The following is a 9,136-nucleotide window of genomic DNA, read 5'->3' on the forward strand; positions in this document are numbered from 1 at the left end:
CAATATGTAGATTAAAGTCGCCCATGATAACTGCTGTACCTTTATTGCACGCATCCCTAATTTCTTGTTTGATGCTGTCCCCAACTTCATTACTACTGTTTGGTGGTTTGTACACAGCTCCCACTAGCGTTTTCTGCCCTTTGGGATTCTGTAGCTCCACCCATACAGATTCCACATCATCAAAGCTAATGTCCTTCCTTACTATTACATTAATTTCCTCTTTAACCAGCAACACCACCCCACCTCATTTTCCTTTCTGTCTATCCTTCCTAAATGTTGAATACCCATGGATGTTGAATTCCCAGCCTTGGTCACCCTGGAGCCATGTCTCCGTGATGCCAATTACATCATATCCGTTAACTGCTCTCTGCGCAGTTAATTCGTCCACCTTATTCCGAATACTCATATTGAGGCACAGAGCCTTCAGGCTTGCCTTTTTAACACCCGTTGCCCCTTTAGGATTTTGCTGTAATGTGGTCCTTTTTGCTTTTTGCCTTGGGTTTCTCTGCCCTCCACTTTTACTTTTCTTCTTTCTATCTTTTGCTTCTGCCCTCATTCTACTTCCCTCTGTCCCCCTGCATAGTTCCCATCCCCCTGCCCTATTAGTTTAACCCCTCCCCAACAGCACTAGCAAACACTCCCCCTCGGACATTGGTTCCGGTCCTGCCCAGGTGCAGACCATCCGGTTTGTACTGGTTCCACCTCCCCCAGAACCGCTTCCAATGTCCCAGGAATTTGAATCCCTCCCTTCTGCACTACTCCTTAAGCCACGTATTCATCTGAGCTATCCTGCGATTCCTACTCTGACTAGCACGTGGCACTGGTAGCAATCTTGAGATTACTACTTTTGAGGTCCTACTTTTTAATTTAACTTGTAGCTCCCTAAATTCATCTTGTAGGACCTCAACCCCTTTTCTACCTATATCGTTGGTACCTATATGCACCATGACAACTGGCTGTTTCCTTCCCCCTTAAAAATATCCTGCACCCGCTCCAAGACATCCTTGACCCTTGTACCAGGGAGGCAACATACCATCCTGGAGTCTCGGTTACGGCCACAGAAACGTCTATCTATTCCCCTTACAATCGAATTCCCTATCACTATAGCTCTCCCACTATTTTTCTTGTCTTCCTGTGCAACAGAGCCACCCACGGTGTCATGGACTTGGCTGCTGCTGCTCTCCCCTAATGAGTCATCCCCTTCAACAGTACCCAAAGCGGTGTATCTGTTTTGCAGGGGGATGACCGCAGGGGACCCCTGCACTACCTTCCTTCCACTGCTCTTCCTGTTGGTCACCCATCCCCTATCTAGCTGTGTAACCTTTACCGGCGGTAAGACCAACTCACTAAACGTGCTATTCACGTCATTCTCAGCAGCGTGGTTGCTCCAGAGTGAATCCACTCGCAGTTCCAGTGCCGCAATGCGGTCTGTCAGGAGCTGCAGCCGGATACACTTCCCGCATATGTAGTCATCAGGGACACTGGAAGCGCCCCTGGCTTCCCACATAGCATGCTGATAGAACCACTGCATGTTTTACTATGAAAAGGGGGTGAATGCATTTGGGGCAAAAGCCAAGAAAATGCCTTTGTAAAAGCGAGAAAATTGTTATGCTCAAACAAATTGCTTCTGTTGTATGATCCATGTAAGCATTTGGTACTAGCATGTGATGCATCGTCATATGGTGTCAGCTATGTATTGCAACAAGCTAATGATTCTGGGAAACTGCAACCGGTTGCTTATGCATCGAGGTGTCTGTCTAAGGCTGAGAGAGCCTACAGCATGATTGAGAAAGAAGCGCTAGCGTGTGTCTGTGGGCTAAAATTCGAATTCGAAACTGACCATAAGCCACTGATATCCCTGTTTTCCGATAGTAAAGGGATAAATACCAATACATCGGCCCGCATCCAGCGATGGGCGCTCACATTGTCTGCATACAACTACGCCATCCGCCACAGGCCAGGCACAGAAAACTGCGCCGATGATCTCAGTAGGCTGCCATTGCCCACCACGGATTGGAAATGGCGCTGTCCGCAGATCTAGCAATGGTTATGGAAGCATTTGAGAGTGAGCAATCACCCATCACTGCCCGGCAGATCAAAACCTGGACAAGCCAGGACCCCTTATTATCTATAGTCAAAAGCTGTGTGCTTCACGGGAGCTGTTCCAGTGGAAATGCAGGAAGAGATAAAGCCATTCCAGTGGCGCAAAGATGAAATGTCTATACAGGCAGACTGCCTTCTGTGGGGCAATTGAGTAGTGGTCTCCAAGAAGGGCAGAGACACCTTCATCAATGACCTCCACAATACCCACCCAGGCATCGTAGTGATGAAAGAGATAGCCAGATCCCACGTGTGGTGGCCCGGTATCGATGTGGACTTAAGAGTCCTGCGTTCACAGATGTAATACATGCTCGCAGTTAAGCAATGTATCCAAGGAGGCGCCGCTAAGTTTATGGTCTTGGCCGTCCAAACCGTGGTCTGGGATACACGTCGACTATGCAGGCCCATTCTTGGGTAAAATGTTTCTTGTGTTTGTAGACGCATATTCCAAGTGGATTGAATGTGAGATAATGTCGGCTAGCACGTCCACTGCCACTACTGAAAGTCTGTGGGCCATGTTTGCCACTCACGGCTTACCCGATGTCCTGGTGAGCGACAACGGGCCATGTTTTACCAGTGCTGAGTTGAAAGAATTCATGACCCGTAACGGGCTCAAACATGTCACATCTGCCATGTTTAAACCAGCATCCAATGGTCAGGCAGAGTGAGCAGTGCAAACCATCAAGCAAGGCTTGAAGAGGGTAAATGAAGGCTTGCTGCAGACTTGCCTATTCCGAGTCCTGTTTAGCTACCGCACGAGACCCCACTCGCGCACTGGGATCTCACTGCTGAACGGCTCATGAAAAGAGCACTTAAGACAAGGCTCTTGTTAGTTTACCCTGATCTACATGAACAGGTAGAGAGCAGGCGGCTTCAACAAAGTACATACCATGATAGCGCAAATGTGTCACGCGAGATTGAAATCAATGATCCTGTATTTGTATTAAATTATGGACAAGGTCCCAAGTGGCTTGCCGGCACTGTCATGGCCAAAGAGGGGAGCAGGGTGTTTCGGCTCAAACTTTCAAATGGACTCATTCACCGGAAACACTTGGACTAAATCAAACTCATATTTACTGACTATCCTGAGCAACCCACCTTGAACCCTACCTTTTTTGATTCCCCAACATACACACCAATGGCAACCGGCACAACGGTTGACCACGAAGCAGAACCCATCATCCACAGCAGCCCAGCAGGACCCAACACATCAAGCAGCCCAGCAAGGCCAGCTGCACAGCAGTCCAGTGAGGACCCAGCAAATGATTCAACAACACCAGTTTTCACACCGAGCAGATCAACCAGGTCAAGAAGGGCCCCAGATCGACTCACATTGTAAATAGTTACACTATTGACTTTAGGGAGGAGTGTTGTTATATATATGTGAACTTGTATTCACTCTGTACAGCCACCAGAGGGCTCATCCCATGGAGCCCTAAGGGATCCCATAATCTCTTGAGGGTGTAACTGGTAGAGTGAACAAGGGAGAACCAGTGGATGTGGTGCATTTGGACTTTCAAAAGATTTTTGACAAGGTCCCACACAAGAGATTGGTGTGCAAAATCAAAGCACATGGTATTGGGGGTAATGTACTGGCGTGGATAGAGAACTGGTTGGCAGACAGGAAGCAGAGAGTCGGGATAAACGGGTCCTTTTCAGAATGGCAGGCAGTGACTAGTGGAGTGCCGCAGGGCTCAGTGCTGGGACCCCAGCTCTTTACAATATACATTAATGATTTATTAATTGAGTGTAATATCTCCAAGTTTGCAGATGACACTAAATTGGGTGGTGTTGTGAGCTGTGAGGAGGACACTAAAAGGCTGCAGGGTGACTTGGACAGGTTAGGTGAGTGGGCAAATGCATGGCAGATGCAGTATAATGTGGATAAATGTGAGGTTATCCACTTTGGGAGCAAAAACCCGAAGGCAGAATATTATCTGAATGGTGGCAGATTAGGAAAAGGGGCGGTGCAATGAGACCTGGGTGTCATGGTACATCAGTCATTGAAAGTTGGCATACAGGTACAGCAGGTGGGGATTTGAGTATAGGAGCAGGGAGATCTTACTGCAGTTGTACAGGGCCTTGGTGAGGCCTCACCTGGAATATTGTGTTCAGTTTTGGTCACCTAATCTGAGGAAGGACGTTCTTGCTATTGAGGGAGTGCAGCGAAGGTACACCAGACTGATTCCCGGGATGGCTGGACTGACATATGAGGAGAGACTGGATCAACTGGGCCTTTATAAACTGGAGTTTAAAAGGATGCGAGGGGATCTCATAGAAATATATAAAATTCTGACGGGACTGGACAGGTTAGATACGAGAAGAATGTTCCCAATGATGGGGAAGTCCAGAACCAGGGGACACAGTCTTAGGTTAAGGGGTAGGCCATTTAGGACTGAGATGAGGAGAAACTTCTTCACTCAGAGAGTTGTTAACCTGTGGAATTCCCTACCGCAGAGAGTTGTTGGTGCCAGTTCATTGGATATATTCAAGAGGGAGTTAGATATGGCCCTTACGGCTAAAGGGATCAAGGGGTATGGAGAGAAAGCAGGAAAGGGGTACTGAGGGAATGATCAGCCATGATCTTATTGAATGGTGGTGCAGGCTCGACGGGCTGAATGGCCTACTCCTGCACCTATTTTCTATGTTTCTATGTGCTAAAACCCGGTAAGAAGTTACCAAAGTAGTTCAGGAGTCCCAAAAACGACCGCAGCTCCGTCACGTTCTGTGGCCTCGGTGCGTTCTCGATTGCCTCTGTCTTCACGTTGGTGGGCCTGATGCAGTCCACCGCAATCTTCCTTCCCAAGAACTCCACTTCAGGCACCAGGAAAACACACTTTGAGCGTTTTAACCTGAGCCCCACATGGTTGAGTTGACCAAGACCCTCCTCCAGATGCTGCAGATGATCGATTGTGTTCCGACCTGTGACCAAGATGTTGTCCTGGAAGACCACGGTGTGTGGGACCGACTTCAGTAAGCTTTCCATGTTTCTCTGGAATATCGCCGCCGCTGATCGGATTCCAAACGGGCATCTGTTATAAACAAAGAGACCTTTGTGCGTGTTGATGCAGGTGAGGGCCTTTGATGATTCCTCCAGTTCCTGCGTCATGTACGCGGAAGTCAAATCCAGCTTTGTGTATGTCTTTCCTTCTGCCAGCGTTGCAAAGAGTTCGTCGGCCTTTGGTAGTGGGTATTGGTCCTGTGGGGAGAAACGATTGATAGTTACTTTGTAATCGCCACAGATTCTGACGGTGCCGTCTCCCTTGAGGACAGGAATGATTGGACTGGCCCACTCATTGAACTTGATCGGTGAAATTATGCCTTCTTTTTGCAGCCGGTCTAGCCCGATCTCTACCCTTTCTCTCATCATGTACGGTACAGCTCTCGCCTTGTGATGGATGGCTCGTGCCCCCGGAATTAGGTGGATCTGCACTTTTGCTCCTTGGAATTTCCTGATGCCTGGTTCAAACAGCGGAGGCAATTTGTTTAAGACTTGGACACACGAAGTGTCATCAGCGGGCAATAGCGCTCGGATGTCGTCCCAGTTCCAGCGTATCTTTCCCAGCCAGCTCCTGTCGAGCAGCTTGGGACCATCGTCCGGTACCATCGCCCGGTACCACCCAGAGTGGTAGATTGTGCACCGCTCCATCGTAGGGGACCTTTCCGGTAGCACTGCCGATTACAGGAATCAGTTCTTTTGTGTAAGTTCTTAACTTCAGTTCACACGAAATGAATACTTGGCTTGAGGCCTTGATGCACCACAATCTTTCGAAAGTCTTTTTGCCCATGATGGACTGGCACCCCCGTGTCCAGCTCCACTGAAACCCGGGAATCCATTTAGTTCAACATTCAGCATTATCAGGTTTCAATTCGTGGTGAATGTATGCACTCCATGTATCTCTGCCTCCTCGGTCTGAGGTTCTGGTTCGTTGTGATCCTCTGTGGATCTGTTCTCCTCTGCAACATGGTGGTTTGCAGGTTTAACAGGATTTGCAGCTCGCCTGCACACTTGTTGGAGGTGTCCCATTGTTCCACAGCCCTTGCAAACGTAACTCTTGAATCGGCATGAATGGAAATGATGATCACCCTTGCAGCACCAACAAGGTGTTAATGGCCTTGCATTCATCACCCTTGATGGTGGACTCTGAGACATCTGTGGACGTGCAGCTGCAGGTATGTGTGACCTGCCCTGTACGTTATGATTCGAAAACAACATCACTTTGTTCACAGTACTTATAGCAGCACTTGTGTGCTGAGAGATTTGCTTTGTATTGTCACTGGTGGCAATGAACGCCTAGGCTATCGCTGTGGCCTTACTCAAGGTTGGTGTCTCTACAGTCAAAAGTTTGCGAAGTATGGTTTCATGGCCAATGCCAAGTACGAAAAAGTCTCTGAGCATGTGCTGCAAATGTCCTTCAAATTCGCAATGTCCTGCAAGGCGTCTTAACTCGGCGAGATAACTTGCCACTTCCTGGCCTTCAGGCCTCTTGTCGGTGTAGAACCGGTACCTCACCATCAGAACGCTTTCCTTTGGGTTCAAATGCTCTCGGACCAATGTGCACAAATCATTGTATGATTTTTCCATGGGTTTCGTGGAGTGAGAAGATTCTTCATGAGGCCATACATTGGTGCCCCACAGTGGGTGAGGAGGATTACCCTTCGTTTGGCAGCGTTCTCTTCCCCATCTAGCTCATTGGCTACAAAGTATTGGTCAAGTCGCTCCACCAAAGTTTCCCAATCACTTCCCTCCGAAAATTTCTCCAGGATGCCCACTGTTCTCTGCATCATTGAGTTCGCTATCTGTATCTCATCGCCAGTTGTTATGTATGGAGAAAGAGTAAGACTGAACACTGTGAGCTCAAAATAAAGTGCGACCATAGTCTTTTATTACAGGTGTCCAGCGTGCCTCTTCAACCTGTGAGGCCTCCTTAAATACCTGTGCTCCCAAGGGATTATGGGATCCCTTGGGACTCCAGGGGATGAGCCCTCTGGTGGCTGTACAGATAAATACAAGTTCATATATATAACATAAATGTTTAGTGCTGGCTTGTGACGCCTCATCGTACGGGGTCGGCTGTGTGTTACAGCAAGCCAATGTATCGGGCAACCTCCATCTGGTTGCATATGCGTCTAGAAGTCTGTCTAAGGCTGAGAGAACCTATAGTATGGTCAAGAAAGAGGCGTTAGCATGTGTATATGGGGTTAAGAAAATGCATCAATCCCTATTTGGACTTCGTTTTGAGCTTGAAGCTGACCACAAGCTGCTCATTTCGCTGTTTTCAGAGAGCAAAAGGTATAAATACCAATGCTTCGTCCCACATCCAAAGATGGGCACTAACATTATCCGCTTATGACTATGTTATCCGCCACAGATCAGGCACTGAAAACTGTGCTAATGCTCTCAGCCGACTACCATTACCCATCACCGGGGTTGAAATGGCACAGCCCGCAGACTTGCTACTGGTCATGGATGCTTTTGAGAGCGAGGATCCTGTGCTGTTAGTAAAGAGTTGCGTCCTAAATGGGAACTCATCCGTTCCCGGGGAAATGCAAGATGAAATTAAGCCGTTTCACCGATACAAAGATGAAATGTCCATCGAGTCGGATTGACTCATGAGGTAATCATGTGGTTTCGCCAAAAAAAGGCAGGGAAACATTTATATGAGGCCTACACAGTACCCACCCAAGCATTGTCATGATGAAGGCAATTGCCAGGTCGCATGTTTGGTGGCCCGGCATTGACTCGGATTTGGAGGCATGCGTGCATCCGTGCAACACTTGTTCACAACTGAGCAATGCACTAAGGGAGGCTCCACTGAGTCTGTGGTCATGGCCCTCCAAACCGTGGTCCAGGATCCACATAGATTTTGCCGACCCCTTTCTAGGAAAGATGTTTTTAGTAGTTGTGGATGCTTACTCCAAATGTATTGATTGCGTAATCATGTCAACCAGCACGTCCACAGCCACCATTGAAAGCCTCCGGGCCATGTTCGCCACCCATGTCTTTCCCGACATCCTTGTCAGCGACAATGGACTGTGTTTCACCAACTCAGAATTCAACGAGTTTATGACCCACAATGGCATCAAGCATGTCAGGTCTGCTCCGTTTAAGCCCGCGTCTAATGGTCAAGTCCAAACAATCAAGCAGAGCATGAAATGCGTGACGGACGGCTCCCTGCAGACTCGCTTGTCTCGCATTCTGTTCAGTTACCGGACGCGATCCCACTCGCTCACCAAGGTTCCCCGGCAGAATTGTTAATTAAGAGAGCCCTCAAAACCAGGCTCTCCCTAGACCACCCGGATCTTAATGATCATGTGGAAACCCGGCGACACCGGCAGAACATGTACCACGATCGCACGGCTGTTTCACGTGACATTGATGTTAATGACCCTGTGTTTGTCCTGAATTACGGTCATGGTCCCAAGTGTGTTGCTGGCACTGTTTATAAAGGGAATAGGGTGTTTATAATCAAACTGTTAAATGGCCAAACGTGCAGAAAGCATTTAGATCAGACCAAATTGCGATTTACTGACAACCAGGAATGACTTGAAGAGGACATCACCATCGACGATCCACCAACACACACCCAACCAGCAATCGACCTCGCTGTCAATCACGAGGATGAACCCACCGTTCCTGACAGTCCGGTCAGACCAGCCGTGGTGCAGTGCAGCAATGGTCCGGTCAACTCACACACACCGAGGTTTGAACTTAGACGATCAACCAGGGAACGAAGGGCTCCGGATCGCCTCAACTTAAAAATAACTTGTACCGAAGGCTTTGGGGGAGGAGGGGGGGGGGGGTGGGAAGTGATGTTATGTATGCAACTATGTAATACTTGCCACCAGAGGGCGTGACTGTTGGAGTCCTAATAGTCACGTGCAGGGCCAGCATAACAGGTTGGCTGCCATGTTGTTCAGGCACTCTGGAGTTGTAATAAAGAAGACTGTCACGCAAAGTTTAGCTCACAGTACTCAGCCTCGTGGAGTTCTTCTATTCACAACAATATTATGATGTTTCAATAAGATTACCTCT

At 48.4% G+C, this 9,136-nt stretch overlaps 1 protein-coding gene across 1 annotated transcript in view; it reads right to left on the reverse strand.

The window, feature by feature from the left end:
• The window catches only part of dbh (dopamine beta-hydroxylase (dopamine beta-monooxygenase)), a 229,314-nt gene that overhangs the window by 219,550 nt on the left and 628 nt on the right, over window positions 1–9,136 (reverse strand). The window lies entirely within an intron of this gene.

The sequence above is a fragment of the Pristiophorus japonicus genome, chromosome 20, assembly GCF_044704955.1.
Source record: "Pristiophorus japonicus isolate sPriJap1 chromosome 20, sPriJap1.hap1, whole genome shotgun sequence".
NCBI lineage: Eukaryota > Metazoa > Chordata > Chondrichthyes > Pristiophoridae > Pristiophorus > Pristiophorus japonicus.